General features: G+C 40.2%; 1 protein-coding gene across 1 annotated transcript in view; it reads right to left on the bottom strand.

Moving 5' to 3' along the window:
• LOC138616273 (SH2 domain-containing adapter protein F-like) overlaps positions 1-18,811 on the bottom strand; it is a 127,271-nt gene extending 108,460 nt beyond the window's left edge. Inside the window, exon 1 of the mRNA XM_069690471.1 lies at positions 18,797-18,811. The gene's annotated coding sequence lies outside the window, so the exon portion shown is untranslated. The remainder of the gene's footprint in view (positions 1-18,796) is intronic.
• Positions 18,812-21,845: the final 3,034 nt, after the last annotated feature.

Below are 21,845 nucleotides of genomic sequence, written 5' to 3'. Positions count from 1 at the left end.
TCATTGGTTACTATAATGTAGCCTATCTTTCATGTGATTTTGATTCAGCTTTTGTAAATACTCACTCCAGTTCAGTCCACGTCTCCGTGGAAACATCCTTAAGTGATTTAAGTAGTTGCTGGGCATTCAAAGTCAGAGCTACAAATGAAGTGTGCTTTGAGTCTGATGCTTCCCCCGTCTTGTCCTTCAGGCAGGCTGGTCCTCCAGACTAAGGGAGGTTGGAACATGTCTTTTGTGTAACCTTCTCTTGTTTGTCAACAACTGTTTCACCAAGGTCCTCAAGTGAGGAAATTAATATCTAATTACTCAAGTAGACAGCAGAAGACTGGAAGCTTCCAGCAGAAAACAGTTTGAAAATGATGTGAGGTTTTGTTGAAGTGCACTAAACAAAACTTCCTCCATTATTGAGAACCAGGTAAACAATATAATCTCTCCCCTATAAATTCAGTGCACAATTATTGGGATCAGAGACAAAAAGGAACATATCTATTGGCACATCATTACAAAGATATCTGTCAAGTAAAAAAAAACAAAAAACATCAGGATCGCCAATCAAATATTACTTTTATCATCCAGCATATATACAACAGCACCTCCAACTCTTTATTTAAATCGGTAGTTAAACAATTAATGGATTTCAGAGTATTTACTTTGATCAGCCTGTCACTCGTGTGTGTGTGTGTGTGTGTGTGTGTGTGTGTGTGTGTGTGTGTGTGTGTGTGTGTGTGTGTGTGTGTGTGTGTGTGTGTGTGTGTGTGTGTGTGTGAGACAAAGAAGACACATAGTGCTTCACCCAACGCAAACTGAGGAAGTAGATATATAATTGATAAAAGGTTAGAGCACAATGTAATGTTTGGCTGGTCCCGACCAAAGGAGCACTATTCTGTGTGAGTCTGTGTGTGTGTGTGTGTGTGTGTGTGTGTGTGTGTGTGTGTGTGTGTGTGTGTGTGTGTGTGTGTGTGTGTGTGTGTGTGTGTGTGTGTGTGTGTGTGTGTGTCAATCCTCCCCATGTCTTCAGTCTGACTGCGCTGCTTTGTTTGCTTTCCCATGCCTGTCAATCAAAGTGCAGGCTGGCAGCTTTAAAGCTACCTCTGCTCTTACTGGATGAAAAATGATCCAGCAAGAGTGGGGATGTCTCCTTTGGTTGCTGAAGAAAGGCTGGTCACTGAAAAGATTAACTAAAGTAAATTGTGCTGCTGTGAAAGATGAACATTTTTAATCATCTGATTTATGTGTGGGTTTCCACCGTATAAAGTTGTATTGGCAATATTTGTATGTTTAGCTGATTAACGGTGGAGCTCATTTGAATTACATTATATAACGTTGGGAAGGTGGGGTTCAAGAGTCTGAGAGCATCTAACAATGCATCTATTTTTCATTCTTTCGAATTCAATACAAATGTTCAATACAAAATGATAATATCAGTTAATTTGAGGGAGAAGTCAAATCTCTGAAGAATGTAGATGAATTTCAGAATATTTTTGATTTTGGTCGCCCCCCCTTTTGCTTTAATGACAGCAGCACTGAAGCTGCATGGACGCCACAGGTCGGTGCATTCATCAGTAAATACTATCAATACTCAGAATGAATCTTGGCATTGGTAGCATTGATCCTCCCACCTCTACACTAAGGAGAACCTCTTTCACACTGATTTGCATATTAAGACAGCAATTTTGTTAGTATTTCAAGATCAAACCTTTCTTGTTTACTCTTTCCAGACTTTACACTGCCTTTCTTTTCCTAGAAAGCAATATTGTGTCTAATTTAGCTGAGAAAGTTTATAGTGAAAGTGTGCTGTGGTTGTGGTGATTAATCAACAACCAATTCTAGTTTTACCTTTTGCATTTAGAGCCTGCTAATGTGCTCTATATATAATATCAACAAATGCATGAGATTTCTCAGAGGCTGGTTTTCATATTCAGTCTGACTAAACCCACTGCAAACTGAAATCACTGGGATATTTGCTTTTTGAAGTATATGTCAGACCTATAGCATAGATCCAGGCTGAGATGGCCTACTTTTTTATGGAATTATTCAAAGCATTTCTGTGGTACTCCTAAAAGATCCTTCTTCGCGCTCTAGCACAAATAATGAAATGCTGTTATTACAGGGTAAACAGAGTATCTGCGGACTGGCTCAGTAAGAGAATAGATTTAATCTCAGGTGTTTGATGTTAGTCGAGGGTGACCCTTCCCTTTGGCAGTGCCAGCTTCGGGTGGTCTTCTGATCCAATCATGTCTCACTGGACTCTCCTTCTTGTAGCCTCTTTGCAGATCTAACGGCATATAACAGTGAAACTTGAAGCCTTGTCAATTATTTAAGAGACGCATCTCTAAAACATTCTAAAAATGTTATGCTGGTCCTAGTTTAATGATTCTTCTGTCACTTTCTCACAGAAGCCCTACATTTGTTGGCGAGAGAAGCACTCCAGTCGGCATGTTACCTTTTGAACCCGGCTAAGTATGTCACCCAGTTTGATAGAATCCGCTCTGTCAAACCATGCAAAATAAGGATTTACTGCATATTAACTTGGCTCCAAGTGTGTATTTGGATTGCGTAAGATGCTGCAAACCTTTTCTGAAAATAAAGCAGAATATCTGGCATACATCCCGAGTGATTTATGGCATTAACAAAGAACATGAAATGACAGGGCATGGATGAAGTGTAATTTCTGAAATATTTAAGTGGCATTTTCTCTTAATAAATGCACAACCTAAAAAAACTAGAACTACCAACCCATGGGTTTATGCTTCCGCCACCCAGTCAAATTTACATCCATGTCTGTCCACACTCATGCAGTGAAGCTTTTGAAGTGTTCACATGTTTATCCAATAAAGCTGACTGACCGCAGACAATGCTTCACCTTGCTGCAAAGAAACTACAAATTGCTGACGCTTCACACTCATCTGACAGCACAGAACATCTATACAATCAGCACAGTTTCAAGGTGATCACCCAAGATTAGTGTCACATATTTACTATCCAATCAAATATGGAATTTGGTCACAAACTCCCCTTCTTTCCCAAAGATATGGCATTTAATAATGGACAGAACATTTTGATCACCATGATAATTTTATTCTATTAGAGATTTGTGTAAAATGTTGTCATGAGTTATGACCACAAATTAGTTAATTTTTTATTCCAATTGAATGTTTGTGTTAAATTTGAAGAAATTCTTTTAAGACATTCCTGAGATATCTTATACAAGAATGGGAAGGATGTGAGGTGACCTCAACCTTTGACCTTTGACTCCCAACATCTAATAAGTTCATCTTTGGGACCAAGTTAATGTTTGTGCCAAATTTAAAGAAATTCTCTGCAGGCGCTCTTGAGATATTGTATTCATGAGAATGTGAGGGATGGACAGAAAATCCTAAAACACAGTGCCTCCAGCTACGGCTGTTGCTGACGTGAAGGTATAACAAGCCGTGCAATTGAAGTAGAGAACAAAAACTTTTCTTCAACTCGTGACATCCATGTTAATTGAAGTTGCACTCTTGCAGACAACTCTTACTTTTGTGGGTGCAGCAATGACAGTAGTTTAGTATCATGGTTAGGCATGTGAGTGTATTGTCTGTGACTGTGATGAAGCAGAGCCCCATGGTTCACAAATCTGCCTCTTCAGTCAGTCTGACACAGTCAATGGCCTCTGACAAATGAAAATGTACTGCCCTTCTCTCCTCACTGTCCCTTTCCTATGCACTGCCAATCTGCTGTGCCATATTTGGACACCACATAGGGGGACTTGAAAACTCCCCAGAAGTCTGCTGACAGAGCAGAGGCAATGGATTCAGATAATGCCATTTCTGAGTTGATTAAGGTGTTATGTTAATGATTTTGGTGTAAATTGTCAGTATTGTCACTAAGTCAAAATTCATCATATCATTGAAAAAACTTCATAGTTGTAATCTTTACAACAAGGTTATTTTTTGTTGTTGTTGTTTTTAGTTTTGTGATTTTTCAAAATTACAAGATTTTCCCTCAATAAGAATGATCATCTCCATATCTTCACTCTTTCTCCCTCCGGTTTTCTAGCCTCAATAAAATGATTATTATGTCGGTCATGCCTCACCTTGAATGCGATTTCATTATTCTAAAGCACAATTACCAAAGTGAGAATTGTCGACAGTTAAACTCATATTGATTGCCTTGCTGGAGGTTGCAGTGATTGGATACCCTCCCACTGCAACCACCCTCATTTTCTTTTTCATTTTAATTTTAATTTTGAATGTCTCTCTCCAACTAAGAAAGTCTCCAGCTGAGCAGGTAAACTGTGGCTGGTGAGCGATAAGGTGAATTTGGCAATCTTAAAAGCCGGTCTCATAGCAACCCTATTAGCGCCCGTCTGGTGGTAGACGGTGAAACAGACTCCCAGGCTTTGGGCAAATATCGAAGAGGAATTTTGCTTAATAGCGGAGCTGCAGAGAGCTGCAAAGAAGTGTCAGGGGTGTTTCTCACTGAAATACTCTGTGCTACAATTGTTGGGGGGTTGTAAAAGATGTGAAATGGTACCCAGGGGTTTCTTACATTACTGCTATTGTCATGCTAATGTCTCAGCGTTGAATTGCTGTACATGTATCAAAACTAATAACCAGCTCACTGAGGACTACATGCCATGTTAGAGTCTAAACTAAAAATAGTTGTGACCTAACTTCTGTCCTGACTGGCATATTTTCACCCTAATGCCGGTCTGTTTAATTTGACCCCCTATGTGGTAAAGAGCTTGGCTCTAAATAGAGCATTCAGCAAAGAAGGCAGCATGTACCCCTGCCTTGCACTCAAGGGTGCCAGGAATCATTGATGGGCCTGCCTGATAATTAATTGCTAAAGTGATGCTCTGATTGCTGTGCTGTGTTTTAGGATGTGTGACAAATAAATAAACTATCGTCCCCCGTCGCATTTTGTATGGTCATGTACAAATATAATTTTAAAACAATGTCCACCATTATATATTATTCCACTATGTTTCAACAGTGTGGAAACGATTTCAGCAGGCACACACGTTAAAGTTGAAAGAATTAGGATAATACTGATGTGATGATCATGATGCATATTACTTTGCTGCTTTGATATAGGTTAACTTCATATGGGATATAAAGTTAAAGAATACATATAAAACTATGATTGTGTTCATTGTATATTGATCACTGGCTGGTGTTTTAATGTTGTGGTTCACTTGCTGCTCTGAATCTTTAGTATATCAATAACTTGTTTGTCCTGTAATTGCATATTGATTCAGCAAACTCAATATAGCCCTTAATGTAACTTTTTTGGGTGAGTTCCCTTTAAAAGACACCAAATCCCTGCAGCTCGATGGAGTCTTCATTGTTTTTTAGAGGTGTACAAAAACATTTATACTTCGTCCAGGTGCAAAATAGCCACCATTAGCATACCTTTGGAGTTTGTCGAGCGCTGGGAGACACAAACAGTTTACTGTTTACACGCAAAAACAATGGCTGAGTTGTGGTGAACTGCAGCTGCTGAGGGTATCTGCTGTGAGATTTCACATGCCACTAAACATGAACATCCAGCATTCTTCAGCAGCTCCCTAACACCTTTGTGGACAAATTAGACACAGCTCAGTAGCACTCAATGGGCTTCACCCACGGGAAATTATCACAAGACAATGGGCTTCTCATCTTCGTTTTATGTTGTGAGGGGAAAAATGGATAGAATGCATGAGGCGAGGAAAAAGAGTTTTGAGACCTTCCCTTTGAAAACGCAGACGAGGGACTGGCTGTTTTCGACAATCACAGAGCTGTGAATGATAAGTAATTTTCTCATGGGCTTGTCAATGCACAGGAGCGCATCCTTGAGACTCCATAGTCGTGGTGTTATCAGAGGGATGATTACATCCTGAAGATGATGGATGTGTGCGGGGTAATGTGGGAGACAGGAGGATGTCCATGCTGCTCAGCGGCTGATGTCTTGCCACTGGCAGCCATAACCACAGCCTCATTACGCACATAGCACGAGCTAAATTCTTTATCCTGTGGCATGAGCAGAAGACAGGTGATCTCAAGAGTCTTGCTCAATTAAACAGGAGTACTCACATCCCTATCTGTTAGGTGGGTGTCTGTTAAAGACATTCAAGCTATAAATGAGGACATAAAAAAAAAAGCAGTGCCTAGAATCGCCTGTGACCCCACACTCTTTCCCACTTGGGAGTTGTCAAAATGATGTAATGATATTCAACACATCCAAAAGTGAGATTCATCTCACTTCGGAGGATCTCTTACTGCAGCTCATCCCCATGGTGAGCTCACAAAGGTCTTATTAGCATATGATTTTTGGAACAGAGCAGGCAGGCGGCATCAAGCCCTGTTATCCAAATGCACTGACCCGTTTCAAGCTGTTTACCCAAACAACCCGACGCACATTTCCTCTGATGCTACGGTTCAGTGATGGCATGAAAAAGACAGTTTGAGTCTGTGAAAAATAAAAATGCCCAAGTATGTAAAATGTTTCTGGTGAACAAAGAAGAAAGGATTGCCAATATAGTGATGTGTTTCCAATTAACAGCAACAATACATTTTCACAAAATTTTGTGTCACGCAAAAGCATATAATACACCCATCAGTCCACTGCAAGATACCGTGTTAGTGTCACATTTTGCCCATAGACTGTGTATATAAGTGGATGTAGCTTCCAGGTCTGAAAATGATGCCAATGTGGAAGTACCTTAAACGGCAATACCACAGAGGGCCGCTAGGGGTTGGCTCCAAAAAGGCTCTGGCTCCATAGTCCTATTCAACCTCTCTCATGATATAGAAAGTAAATACATTTTTCCAGGAGTCATAATGATGTCATTCGCTAAAAAACACTTCTTCTAGTTAGTTTTCTGGCAGTCCATCTGAAAATAATCATTTTAAACGGGCCTGTGGTGCAGTCAGGTTTCTGCTGTAGGTGGGCGGGGCGTAGCGTCCGAACTTGATGCATCACAATGGCAGTAAAGGAGAGAAAAGTCCATGCTTGTATGACAACTGTGTAAGAAAGACAGAGGTTGGCTTTCACCCAGATGACCATGGTTAGAGTCCACTAAAAGGTGACACAGATTTTTTTTAAAGTAACTTACCGTACATTACGACATGTATTTATCCTACATGATGTACCTTTAGTATCCTCGGGGACGTACATAACGTTACTTATGAAAAATTACTTATTTTAACCAAAACCATGATATTTTCCAAGTAGTTATAACCAAGTAGTTTTTTCCTAAACCTGACCACATGGTTTTTGGTAGCTAAAACCTGAGTCACCTTACTTGTTCAAGTTTGGGTGAGGAAAAATGTGACACCGACAAGTAATTGCATCTCTTTGGGCTGTGGACAAAATAAATAATTTAGTGAAATTGCATTTGGTTTTGGAAACTGTAATGGTATGTCTTAGTATATTTTGACATTTTATAGACCAAACAAAAAGTAATCAACTGTATAATGGCCTACAGCTAGCACCTTTGTGAGGCTATACAGGGCATCCGGACCTTCAGTGTACCTGTAAAGTTAAATTCAGCCTTATTTAACACAGTCATTTGTTTTGGTCAATGAGTAGAATTGAAACTAACTCTGGGTTTATTTCTCTCTTGGGGTTTTTTATTCTTATATGGACACTTTCGGATAATGTTATCTCTTGAAAAATGTATATGTATGACAACCAGTGTGAACACTTACACACCTCTCCAGTGAGTACTGCTCCACTGATTTAATCAGTGTGTCTGTTAGCCCAATGGTGCAGCACACACTAGACAAACATATATTTCCCACTGAGAGACCCAGACTTGTTTTTCTCTCGAAAAGAGCCACCTTGGCAATAACTAGCAGTAGTTTATTAGATGTGTCTTTATGTGCTGTGAAAGCTGGGAGAGCTCCAGGCGGTTGTCTTACCCTTTCTTTCCCCTCTGACTATTGTCTTGGAGTAGCTGTAATTCTCAGCCTGTTAGGCTGATAACAGCCATCTAAAATCCTCACATTCCACACATAAATCTGAGCAATTTTCCCATTGTATCTCTGACATGTGCGGTGATCATTAACAGGATATGACCTCTGATGATGCTCTGTACATCATGTGTACAGTAAATTGTCATGCTCTTTTAACCACTTAAAAGTCAGACACTGCTCATTAATTTCCCACATTAGATATCTGTTAACCATGTACAACACTATCATATGCATATTGACTTTGCTTCAGTGCCTCATTGAAGATACAGTACATATTGTATGGAAACCAAAGATTAGTTTTCTGTGGATGATCAGCATGACATATGCCTCTTTGTAAACCTCTGAACCTTGACTAGAATTTTAAATTTGTTTTTGTGAATTTGAACCAATAGTGGCCATGTAATAAGGCTTTGAGTGATAGACTGGAAAGATGAAGCACTACACAGTTCAAATGGTCATCATGACATTGATACATCCAACCAAGAGTCTAGTTAAATTGCGTTAATTCATTAACTTTACAGTCAAAATATCTATCTCATGTTGACCTAAAATTATGTTAAAATTAAATTAAATTTTGAATGAAGGATAGAGTCCCTCCAGATAATACTTAAAAAGGTATTTAGGAGCAGGAATATTTTACACTGCGTACCATTTGAACGAGGAAGCCAGAATTTCCGAGATCCCAGTTGGAAATTTCAACAGGAAGGCTCTCTGCAGTCGGATTTCTGACTTGCAAAATTGGAAGAACCTCAACAACCCAGACCTCAAAATTCAAAGTGGCTGCATCAACAGTAGTGAAAGTTGTGGCAATACTGTTCACAAGCACTTCTGTGTTATTTGCCTCTCATTAAATTAGTCATACTCACTATTCAACTTCTATCTGTGGGCATGTTGCCACTGTGTTTGGATGCACAAACTACCGCGCAGTGCGTTGTCAATTCGTATGGCATAAATTGGCCAACTTTGCTTTTCTTACCTGCTGGTAAGTCAACTTGCATGTGACGTAACTCTCAGCTCTAACTTTACGAGGTAAATGGATGGTGTTAAATCCAGACTGCACAACTGTTCACATTCAGCATGTGGGGAGTTATACATCAGTGTCAGACTGGGACTTTAATCAGATTCAGGTGCTAATACCTTGATAGGTGGACAATTGAGTTTGTGACTGCTTTTGGATGAAAATAAAAGGTGTCCTTGACACTTCTATCCTTTAACCGTTGCAATTATACAACATGCAATGATATGTACGAGACTGCATCACACCAACACTGAACCCTCACTTAACTTATTAGTACGAAGTGCCCAAAAAAACGTCTTGGTTATTTTTCAGGGGGCTTGACTACTTTCAGCATGACAGAAATTAAGTTCTAAATGGAGCAGTGCACCTTTCGCCTGTGACAGCTCCTCCCCTGAGGGAACAGTCTGTATCCTCATGGTAAGAAAGGGAACAACAGACAGACAGACTGGGAGAGAGACAGAGAGAAAACTGCATTCACTGTTGTAAAAATATCCATGTACACCGCGGTAATGCACCGCTGCGAGGTCATGACCTATGTTTTGTCTTTTATGGCTTTCATGTGTTTAGAAAAAAAACTGACTGTACAGCATATAATAGCTCTTGAGGATGGACCTATTCTACAGTATGTATTGCAGGGGAGATGTTCTCATTTCATGGGAGCTTACACATTGCTTCTTTTGTTCTTTCATACAAGAGATGTGTGTCAATAGCACATATTCTCAGAAGAGATGAAGCGCTGCAATTACAGCTGCAGACAGACACATGGCCAGAAAAAAAGTGCAGGGCAGGAGCGATCCAATGACCAATGCATACAATTCTTCTTTTTATCATTCCCTCACAAGGACAGAAGCCATGTCCCAACTGAGTGAGCATAATTAACACCCTGTGATAAAACAGAGCCCCGGGGGAGCTGTCCGCTCACAATATATTTAATTGAAGTAAATGATATCAAAGGATAAAAAGTGAGTTATATCATGGGGCCTTGACCAAAGGGTTCAACCATAAACTATTATACAGGCACAGTCATTGTCTGTGAAGCATTCATTAAATAAAAAGGTTCCAGGCAATAAAGACTACAGGCGGGGACTCGGACAGTAGTGTTCAGTCACTCCGTCCTCCTCCCCCTTCCCTAAAGACAATGTGTGTGGATATGCATATGTCTGAGTGTGTGTTTCTGTGTGTGTGTCGGTGTACAGTAGCTTTCCACGGGCTGATGTGTGCCTGCATCTATTCATGCTAATAGGCCACATTTAATGTCTCTGCTCACCTTTCTGTCTTGGTCTGATCAGACCTCTGACAAAGTATCACAGAGGTCAGGGCATCTGCAGACAGGCTGCTGGCTCTCTGATCCACTCACTTCATTGGTATGCACATATGCAGCCCCTGCATGCAAATTCAAATGGACGATTTTCACTCGGCATCGACTCAGACACAGATGCAGAGCCACACATAAGAGAAGTTGATTGACGTATACAAACCTTCATTCACCAAACAAATGGATGCATGCACGCACCCCTGCACTCAGACCCTTTTTATGTCTGGAGTGCTTCTTCAAAACCTGTTTAAACCAAAAAGATCCAAGAAAGAACATTTTATTTTCCTTTTTTCCCAGTTAAGGTATCCTGACACAGATGGCATTTTAATTCCAGGTAAACAGATGTTTTTTCAGCAATCAGCAAAATAAAGCAGTGTGGGAACACATATGCTCCAAGTGTTTGTCTTGGCTTTAGCTCACCTGTGACTGTTTGCTTTTGTTACATAGCATGTTTCAGCTTGTCAATACAGCCTGTTTAAGATCAGTTACACAAGAGGAGAACACAACTTGAAAAAAAATAACAGTTTTTCATATGAAGTGATACACAGAAACATTAGGGCAGTTGGATTACATTTTACATACAAATGTCTTCATCATGCAGGCTTAAAAAGATATAGGAGTTAGTCTAGGACAGCGTCTTTCCTAAAGTCTTATGTAGACTGGTTCAGGAGGATGGTTTGACCTTTTCAGTTAAATGGACACCTGAAGATCACAATTAAAAAGGAGAAGGTGTTCTGTACCATGGCTGTGAACTGTCGTTTATTATTTCATCAATTAAGCCAATTAACAACCACAAGAGCCTAAGGTGACGTCTAAAACAAGGACAAACCAGGAACTCCACGCATTTGAGATGTTGTAAGCAGCAATTATTTAGAATAACTGCACGTTATATGAAGTAAATTATTAATCAACCATAAAAAAAAATTCAATTGATTTCTTAATCGATGCTTCCTTAAGTCCTTTAAAATTACACACATGATCCCACCACATCATGTTACCAGTTCAGCTAATAACTGCAGTGACACATGATCAGATGAGTCATTGTGTGCTTATCAGTATGAGTGTGTGTCTGCGTGTGAACACGCCTGTTTGTATGATGAAAAGTGTACACTCAGGAAAAAGCCATTATGTTTACTAATGGTAAAATGATGTCAGAGAGGCTTTTTGAGCCACTTAGCTCTGCAAGCAGATCAATAGCGTTGCTCTGGGATTATTTACACCCTCCACATCTCATTTTTGGGGTCACGTCTTGTTCATCACTCACTGATAAATGTTTGTTTCTGTAGCAGGCAGCCGAACGGAGTTGTTTTGGGTCAAACGAGCATTTTGATGAACCTGATTAGGTATAGTGGGTGTCTATTGGGGTATTGATTTTGGAGTCCTTCTGTTTGAGCTCATCAGCTAAGTAGGGCGACACATAGAACTGAACATAGACCTGGATCTGCAGGTAATTTATTGACCAAGGGAGAGAACAAGAAGCTCATAGTTTTAGATAGATAGCAAGATTATTTACACTGATCACATTTCTTCAAAAGAATTCAGAGGAAACAACAAAAATAGACATCAGAATTTGGTTGGATGCAGAGAAATCTTGGCAGTGAGTTATCCAATATAAATATACACCGGTCATGTGAGGGCATGATGGTCAACTAATGTGCTATTTTGGTTTGTCTTATTGATTCCTCATAGTTTCAAAGATTCAACAGGCAGGGTCACAAATAAGACAGCAGAAGGATGTGATTAACTATTTGGCAATCTGACACACAAATAAAAATCCAATGTTTGGTAGATGTTTGCTTCACCGGCAATCTAAAAATATCTGCTTTGCAAAGCAATCTAAGAAGGATCAAGCTCTCCAGTGTGTGTTTACGGCTCCTTTCTTTTCAGTTGTCCTTCTGGTTGCATCTGACATCCCATTCTTTATTTCAGTATCTCTGTTCCAGCCCACGGGGGCCAAACAACGACAAGCGCTGCTGAGATCTTGTTACATTGCATCTTTGATTCCTGAACCTCTGCCACAGTCCTGCCAAAGTCCCCGCAGCGTTTTGCTCGTGTGCCTCCCTACCTTTTCAGGCCCGTCACAGATGAGAGAGGAATACAAATGTGTGCGGTCCCCGAAGCCCGGCCCTCCCCCCCCCCCTCCTCCTCCCACCGCTGTATCCCCCCTCCCACATTTCCACCACCCTCTGACTGCCTCCCTTCATCCCTGACTGGTCCCCTCCAAGGACAGCCAAAGACATTCTCCGGTGTGAGATAAGAGTGATTTCAGCCGACACAACATGGCAGTGCTTGCGCCACCGCCTGCGGATGTTACTGGTGGAGCCACAGAGATTGAGACTTTGAATGCATATGTTTGACTTGGAGTCGCACCACTGGTGATGTGTCGCGTTGGAGAACCATCAATATTTGTCTTTCTACATCAGTGACAGGGGCGAAGGCAGCAACATGTGAAGAAGGCAGAGTTTTGTGGCACGAGGCGCTTGTCATGTTACAGATATACTACATGTGACCCAGGTTAGGAAACCAAGGTCTGCAGCATGAATGATGAATGAATGGGACCTTTTCTCTTTTTTTGCTTTATACCCTGTAACATGTCAGTTTCTGTTTGAGATGCACATGATGCTGAATGCATAAATACTCAAAAATACATTGTTCCTGCTTGCTTGCCAATACAAATGAAGGATTCAACTGTAGAAATCCCTTTCTCACTATTCGACTCTCTAAAGCACTCAATCGTCTCTTGACTTTGATCAATTAATCAGGATTTTGCGTGATGAAGAAGGACATGTTTAAAATGTATGGAAGTGAGAAGGAGAAACATGATTAAAAAGGCAGCAGGTGACATGCGAACTCCACCATCATGAATTTGTATTTGTGCTGGCGTGCAGTTCTTGACAGGGAATGAATGGGTTTTATGACCATCATCTATGAAGTTATTTGGCTCCAGAAGGACAAAGCCGAAAGAGGTGATTAAAAAGCCGAATGGAGTGTCACACCTAATAGATACAGAGCTGGGCAGAGGAAATAGGAAAGAAGAGCCAGAGGGGGAACGGACAGCAAAGGGGAGAGGACACCAAATGCAAAGAAAAAAGGTCTTAAGTTTATGGGTTGTGTGTTTGTGTGTGGACATGTGTCTGACAGAGCATATCAATGCGCGTGCACGTGTTTCCTGTGTGTGTGTCCACATGAAGGGCCTGTAGAGAAATTGGAGAGCGTGTGACTGTAGGTGTTCTTGGCTCCCCCAATTTCAGGTGTAATTACCCAGATAGAAAATGGGAGTTAAGTGGACTTGACAGATCCCCCAGGAGTTTCCTTTTCTTAGATCCAGCCTCCTTCTTCCTCCTCTATACATTACCAGGAAGACAGGATTTACGACTAGAAAAGGTGCAGTGTATGCTACCTTGGCCTGCAGGATAAAGTTAAGTTCACGCCAACACCTGTCAACTTGTAAAGACTGAAATGTTGTAATCCAAAACTTCTTTGTGGGTACCGTAGAATCAGAGGCAGAATATCTGTTAAATGACATGCAGGGAGAATGGGAGTTAGAGAGAACGTTTGTGATCTTTTGGCTGTTATCCATCTGTGCAGCTTGTAACTGACACTCCCACCATGTCACACACATCGGGACAATGCAGCCAACTACACTGATTACACACCAAGGTTTCATATCAGGAGAGTTTATGTCTCAGTGCTGTTGACAGCTCCAGCAGGAGGCATTACGTTTTTGCCGTACATCTGTCCCAAGCTTGTGAACGTAATATCTCTCAATATCTCAGAACATCTTAGGAGAATTTCTTCAAATTGGGCACAAAGGTTTACTTGGACTCAAGGAGGAAATTATTCAAATTTGGGGCTCAAAGGTTAAAGTCACAGTGAACTCACATTTGTCCCATCTGTGAGTCCCATCCTTGTGAACGCAATATCTCAAGAACACCTGAAGAGAATTTCTATAAATTAGGCACAAATGTTTACTTGGTTGCAAGGATGAACTGATAAGATTTTGGTGGTCAAAGGTTAATGTCAGTGTTACCTCACTTTTGAATCTGGACAAAGATGGATGTAAACTTTACAACTTGAGTGGTTGGTGGAGGCATACAACTGCAAGGGATATGTCCAATCAAGACGATGTCCTTCTTTCTTCTTTATTTTAAGTGATTCATTATGCTCCAGCCTTTATTCTGTTCTGCCTGTAATTCTGCATATCATCTTCCTTTTTCACTTGCTTGTGTGTCTGCTTTGTATTCTGTCAGCCTGGTGTCTGAACTAGTAAAGACTCTGCCTCTTGAGCCTGTTTTTGGGCACTACATCTGTGAAGCAGTGTTTCAAATATTGTCTTTGTGTTGCCAAGAAAGTGTGGCAACTGGAAGCTGCCCAACTCTCTTCCACATTTTGGCTGTTTATTCTGTCATTGAAGCATTTCCAAGTTAAGGTAGCGCATGATCCAAGAACCTCAACCCTGGATCCACAACATGTACCCTTCACACTCTTTATAGAGTACTGAATATCATTGCAATGGGAAGTACAGTGATAGTAGGAAACTAGCCAACTTCATCTTTGGCCGATCTCTTGTTCATGACTTTCTTGACAAACCATGTGTTTTTGTAGCTTCAGTGAAATAGTCTTCCCTGCATCAAACCTCAAAAGGTATAGGATCAAGAGTACAAACATCCCTTGTCCTGGACAAAAAAAAAGCACCTCTGGCATTCTTTCATTTCACTAGCATCACCTGTGATACCTGTGGCATCAAGGCAACTTCCTTGGTACACAATTTTATCAAGTGGACTACCAGGCAGCAGTCTGAAAGGAAAGACAGAGAGAGACATCTCTTTCAAAAGCCTCAACTCCTTCAAAAAAATGTTTGCCCATGTATTGCACAAATTGTTACAGGATATAGAACACATGCTCTGTGTGTCTGGCCAGGGGCCAAACTGACTGCTCTGCTGGGTGATCTGTTAACAGCGCAATACACTCTGGACAAATTTGTACAGTCTAAGTCAGTATATCAACTGCACTATCATCTTCCACAGTATCTCGTGTTAAATCATGCAATTAATGAAGTACTGAAAGTTTAAATTTCCATATAACATTTGCTACTGCTTTAACGTCCATATTTGCTGAGTGTAGTGTCTCAACCTAATAACTTGCATAACTTAGCCCCCTTGCCTCGACCATTACATACCATTGGAAAATCAACCACAAAAATGATGAGCATCAATATGATGGATTTAGAAGGATGTTCCCCTCCAGAAGAATACATATTGAACTCTTGTATTTCTTCAATTGTCCTGAATGACATCCAGAAAATGTGTTTTCCTTTGTCTTTGTTTCTGCATGTGTTAATTGAACTCTTCAAACATGTAGCAATCATTTAAGGCACTTGTCAGTGAAATTGTTGTCAGGTTTTAGGCCAATTTAGTTGATACATCAATACAGGGAGGTGAAGAGCAGCTCTGTTTCTTTGCACTGCTCAGTCAAGCTTGTGTGGATGGATGGCTCCCTGTCAAATTTTCAAATTGTGGAGCCTATAATATTCAGGTCTGTGGCATTTGTGCGCAGATTGCCAGAACGAGGCCTAAATACAAGGAGACATCTTTTATGGCGTGACCTTCTACACAGACAACTCTCCTCTCTCTTCCTCCTGTCGTTCTCTCCCTCCCTCCTCATTCCCACTCTGCCCTTGTTTGGAACATCTATCCACCCGACTCTATGGGTGGTTTTGTGTATTTGAGCACCCCCTGCTTTCACCAAGAAGGAAACACAGAGTTACACAAAAACAAACACCAGACAGGACAAATAAATAATGGACCTTATTTATGAGAAGAATTCTTTCAGATTTTTTTTTTTTTAATTTTTTTAAGCCTGGATAAAGAAAATGACAAATGTTCATTGTTTTATATCTTCATCATATTCTGTTTTTTTGTTGTCAAGATTAACCACAAGATACAATTTGTGAATGTAATTTTCTTTCCTTCTTGTCATTTGAAAATGGAAATTTGGAACAATAGCGCCAGAATATAGTCCAACTAAATCATTATCAGGAGGGTCACAGACTAAGATTCACCCTTGGGCAAGGTGATGGAACTGGCAGGTGGTGGATGTAGGGAAGGCTGGTAAAACAGGGAAACAGAATAATTTACTCTGAAACGTGTACAGGGAAAAAAAAAATACTGTTGTGCTTCAGAGGGACAATACACACAGTTCACAGAAGGTATCCAGCTTAATATCCACTGTGCTCATCTGTTGTGCGTGCATGTCTGTCATAAAAGCCAGATGGATCTTTATGTCTGTGTAATTCTGGCCAATAGACAATTCCTGTAGATTGTATAGTAGGTTTGTATGTCTGCAAACCTGCAACATATTTCACACTCCATTTTTCTGTTTCTTTTTATCCTAACATTCAAACCTGGGGGATATAATCAGATGCAGATACATTATTTAGACAGACACAGCACAGACTCAGAACAGACATGAATTGTGGTCCAAAACGAGAAGGATATGTTCTCGCCTTGTTTTCACTTGCAATGTTTTCCCGTATTTGATAACCGCAAGCAGGAAGCCCGACATATTGAAGTTGCAATAAAGCCTTTTCATCACATAAGCTCCTCACAGAGCCTCTTGTCTGAAAACAGTGTGTAGACTGTAGTCAGACCTACTGACGCTGGTTGCACAACACCCACACATTAAAGCAGCTCCACAAGACTCCAGTCCCTGCCCTTTCTGTAGTGTAGTCCAAAGACTAGAGACGACGCAGTGTGCACAACCAAAACTACCAATTCAGGTTTTTAGTTATTAATGAGTACAAATGTTCAGTTACAGTTTCATATGATCATTTGATGGTATGGTAGAGAGACCATTGGTTCCTGCTGTAAGACTTGTTCCGTGAGCTGAATACACATCACACCCAATACAAACTTGCGCTCTTAAACATCAATAAACACAATCTAAATCCATGCTTTCCATTTCTGGTGAAGTAAATTTACAGACTGGATGGCTGGAAAAGCCTAAACATTGAATGTGAAGCATACTTCCATCAAGCAGTAAGTGAGGAAAGCATCAATGTTGTTACTGACGCATGTTAACAAGGAGATTCTCCCAGGCTTTAAGCTGATTTAATGTTTTGCAAAGATCAGACCAATATCGTACCTTTAGGTTCTGTGCCTCTCTTATTTTCATTAATTTCATATTATCTTGAGGAACACTCATATACCAGTACATATTCTTGAATAAAACATTTGATAGCACTGCTGTCACTTGGTTTAACCAAACGTCTGTGGCCATCACATGAGCCTCTCTTAGCCCTCCCTGTTTCCCTGTTTCTCCTCTGTGATGTTAAATACACTTGTCATGTCATTCTGTTAGTTATAATGCCCATTTACCAGCTAATTATTGGCAGGCTTGGGCTTGTTTTTTTTTTAACCACAGTATAGTGGCTCAGCTAAAGCTAGATGCTGAACACTTGCCTGCCAACCAACCAGCAATATCCATATTTGAAGTTATTGAATTGTTTAGGTTGCCAGAAAAGAAATTGCCATTCACACAATAATGTATGTGCATTATACAGTTAGTGGCTTGTCTCAATATTAGACAAAGCTACACAGTAGATATAGAATATATCTCTGGATGATTTTAAAGAATCTAATGTAAATAATAATTTTAAGAAAATAGATAATCTTCAGAAAGCATCTGTTTCACTCACTGCAAAGTCTGATTTACACATTTAGAAACAAATCTCCACATGAAACATAATTATGATTTTGAAGTCAAAATAAATCTTCTGGAGTTGTTCAATAATTATTTATATCATCATATGATTTCTATTTAACATTTCTATCTATCCACTTTTTAGAGTATCAGCTACTTAATTAATAATTCTGTGTTTTTAGCTGAGATGAACAAATCCTTCACATTGCTTTATTCAGCATAAAAATTGATTCTGGCAATGCAGGAAATATATTATAAACATAACTATTAAAAAAACCAAACCCTGCTTTTTCATGAAATATTAATACGTAATTTTTGATTTGTAGTGTACATTTTTCCATCAGCAGCCAAATATATTTACAGTTTTTAATTATGTCTCTACACAGTAGGTTTCTTCGTTAGCAGTCCACCATTCCCATAATGAATAGGACTGCAACTGAAATTACGTTGAATTTTTCATTAAAACAATGAAAGTTTGTCTGTTGTTCCTTTGTTGGTAAAAGAGGAAGCAAGAAACAATCAACCAGCACTCGAACATTACAGTATTTGTGGAAATAGAAAATTAGTAGGTAAAAGTGTTTATAATGTAACCACAATGCATGATGTATATTATTAAACCGTATTTCCCCACTACAGAGCGTAACACCTAAAACCATTAACATCAAGGAAAACACAGCTGAGTAAAGACAGGCGTGATGCTACTCTTAATGCAATCTCAAATATAGCTTCCATCGTTCTCCAAAGCGTTTTAATGTCATGCACCCTTTCTATAGCTCTCTCTCTCTCACACACACACACGCACGCACGCACGCACGCACACACACACACACACACACACACACACACACACACACACACACATTCAAACTCACAGATGTGTCAGTGTCAGCAGAATGTAGTTTTATAATCAATTTGGACTCGAGGGTGGAGTGGGTTGATGTTCCTTAAAGCAAAGTAAATCCCAAAGTGACTGTTGCTCATATAGTGCAAGCAGGGCAATCAATTTCCCCCGTCTGACCACTGGAGAGCTGGGTGCTGTGAGAGATATGAGCTGAGCTAGAGTTCAGGCAGAGAGCGACAGTTTCGTCCCGCTCCTACTTACAGTACTGCATGTCCCCGTGCAAATCTTCCCTTTGACTTCACACCATTTTTTTGCTTCAGAGAGATCACATTGCTGAGATGAAATCATGTTATTGTTCATGATTCATTCCAAGATAATGTTCTCCTGTTAAAAAAAAAAAAATGTTCATTGGGATGTGAAATATGAATTGCAGTTCCTGAACACCAATTTCTAAAATGGTCTCATAATGTGTTGAATTTGAAAGTAGAATAAATAAAAAGTGTTATTTTTGCTTATCAGCTGCTTTTAGAGATTAAAATTGTATCACATTGAACAGTTGTGAGTTTAGAAAATGAATGAATAAATGATCATCCGGGTTCATTCGGGAAAAAAATGCATTAAGACAATGTCAGATTGCAAATACATCCATCAAAGAACAGTACCAGATGAAAGAAACATGATTTTATATGAAATGTTGAATGTCAGAGCAATATCCATCCTTTGCAACAAAGCTATGTACTTTAACAGGATTTGCCAATTTGATGTAGATTCATCAAAGTCATTTGTATTCCTTTGAGGACTCTGGTTTTATTGGCAATCTCATAAATGGGATTCTCCGAAACTGTAGGCTGCTCTAAAAGTGAGGGCATCAGGTTTTTAATCTGGCTTAAAAGCCCATTAAAAGCCATGAATCAGCTGGCACGATAAGGAACTGTGGAGGACATTGTCGCCTTTCCCCGTTTAAGAACTTTGTAATTGCTTCTCATACATTTCATATAGATTAATGAGAACACAATTTTCTGGGAATCTCTGGTGCGCTGCATCTCATCCATATATAGAGATGAGGACAAATATCACTAAACTGAGTCCCCTCTGCAAAATCAGATTTGCAGAAAAAAAAAAAAAAATTCCTTCAGTCCTGTGATCTGATGGCTCCACTTCAGTCTGCTCATATGGTCTCAAAAAAGACCACCATAGCCTGTGTTGGGTGTCCTTATGCACATCCATGACACAAACAAAAAGGGGAACACAAACAACAACACTTTTAAATCAGTGTAAATGTTGGAAATTACTGCTTTTCCTTGCCATCTTCTCCCTTCTGACTTCTGCTGTTTACAATTAGAGCACTTGAATCAGAGTAAATAATTAGGATTCATAGCCTTTGTCCAAATGTAATTAGCTTGTTTATTGAAAGCATTGAAATATTTATGTACTTCAAAGCAGAAGCCTGTCTCTCCATTTTAGACCACTGCTAGTCAACCTTTTCAGAGCTGTTGTAAAACATGTAAATCCATGCCAGTAAGCCAGAGCGCACCTGCAGAAATCCACCTGTTTGGCCAAAATCCGCCTCTTCAAAGCAACCAGAGAAAAAGACGGACGCTCCTTTCATTCAGCAGCTTCCGCGCTCGGTGCAGCACTCAAGCCCACGCACACCTGTTCAAAGTGCCGCTCTCCTCTTCCTGTCATCTAATTTACGATTCATATCAAATGGATGCATGGCTAATGTACAAACTGTTGGCTTGCTGTTTGAATCAGGATATTTTGGGGATTTGTTCCACAACCTGAATATAATGACAACTGTCCTTCTATGTGTGTGTGTATGTGAAATGCACTGAGAGACTGTTCCCTGTGCTCTGTGCACAGTTATAATGAGGCAGTACAGTTATTGACTTTGATATTTCACTGACTTTTAAAAATGCATTCTAAGTCAGACAAAATTAAAAATTAACAGTATTAAGAGGAATGACTTCAGTGACTAACTTCTACTCATATGTGGCAAACTAAAGTTGTACTCACACAAAGCTGACAGAATCCAAACCCATCATTAAATGAATCACTTATAATAGTTCAGTCAGGACCACTTTTGTCAAAGAAGGCTTTTCCTGCATAAGCAGTAATTTACATTTGGCGGTATGGCTCTGTTCTGGGAGCTCCCTGCCCCTCCATGTGTCTACATGGAAGATTAAGGCAAGGAGAGCAGCAGCAAGAACCCAACAGAACAGAGCGGGCATCAATGAAAACAGAAATGACCTTGATTAAATCAGACACAGCATTTAAGGAGGAGCTGGGGTTGCGGTGGCTGGCAAGCGGCTGGCAGAGGAAGCAGGAAGAGTAGGCAGGCTGAGCAGCTTAAATAAGGCGCCCTGTTTGAGATTTGAGCTTCACCTCATGGCCTGCCTGAACTAACGCTGTGCTCCATTTCGTGAAAAATTTGGAATTAAGGATTTTAATTAGGTTATTCTGAACAATTAGACTGCCAAGTGGCAAACCACTATGACATCACTCATTGGTTTGTGAACTGCCGTTCTGAAGCCTCGAGTTCGGCATTCAGGCTGTCGCCACCTTGGTATTTTGGAGCCAGAAGTGACAATGTATTTCCTAAGAGAATTCAAAGGGGAGTCAATAGGAGCCAGAGGTTTTTTGGTGCCAGCCCTCAGTAACCCTCAGTGGTATTGCACTTTAAGGCACTTCAGCATTGGCGTCACTTTTCAGACCTGGAAGCATATTTCCAATTTCAGGCCTATATACAGTCCATGGTCAGGCCTCTTCTATATTTCACCATCAGTGAATCTATGATCAACCTTGCGGCCCTTTGAAGGCAGCTGTGAATGTGCATTTATCCAGATTAAATACATCTGGTTTGACATAACCACACCTGCTCAGCCAGGTTTGGCAACAGATTAAGCCAGGGTGCACTGACTAGACCAGATCAAGTAAAGGAAGGAAAGGTAGTTTTTGCTTTGAAAAAGCTATGATGGTTTGGCAGGCAGGGTTGGTGGAGTAAGTGGAAGGGAAGGCAAGGCTGGTGGC

Source organism: Brachyistius frenatus, unplaced genomic scaffold, assembly GCF_029030835.1.
Source record: "Brachyistius frenatus isolate BFR_SWC_R1_liver_20210118 unplaced genomic scaffold, ASM2903083v1 Contig_9, whole genome shotgun sequence".
NCBI lineage: Eukaryota > Metazoa > Chordata > Actinopteri > Embiotocidae > Brachyistius > Brachyistius frenatus.
The sequence above is the reverse complement of the archived record's forward strand: the minus strand, read 5'-3'. Positions and strand labels throughout refer to the sequence as shown.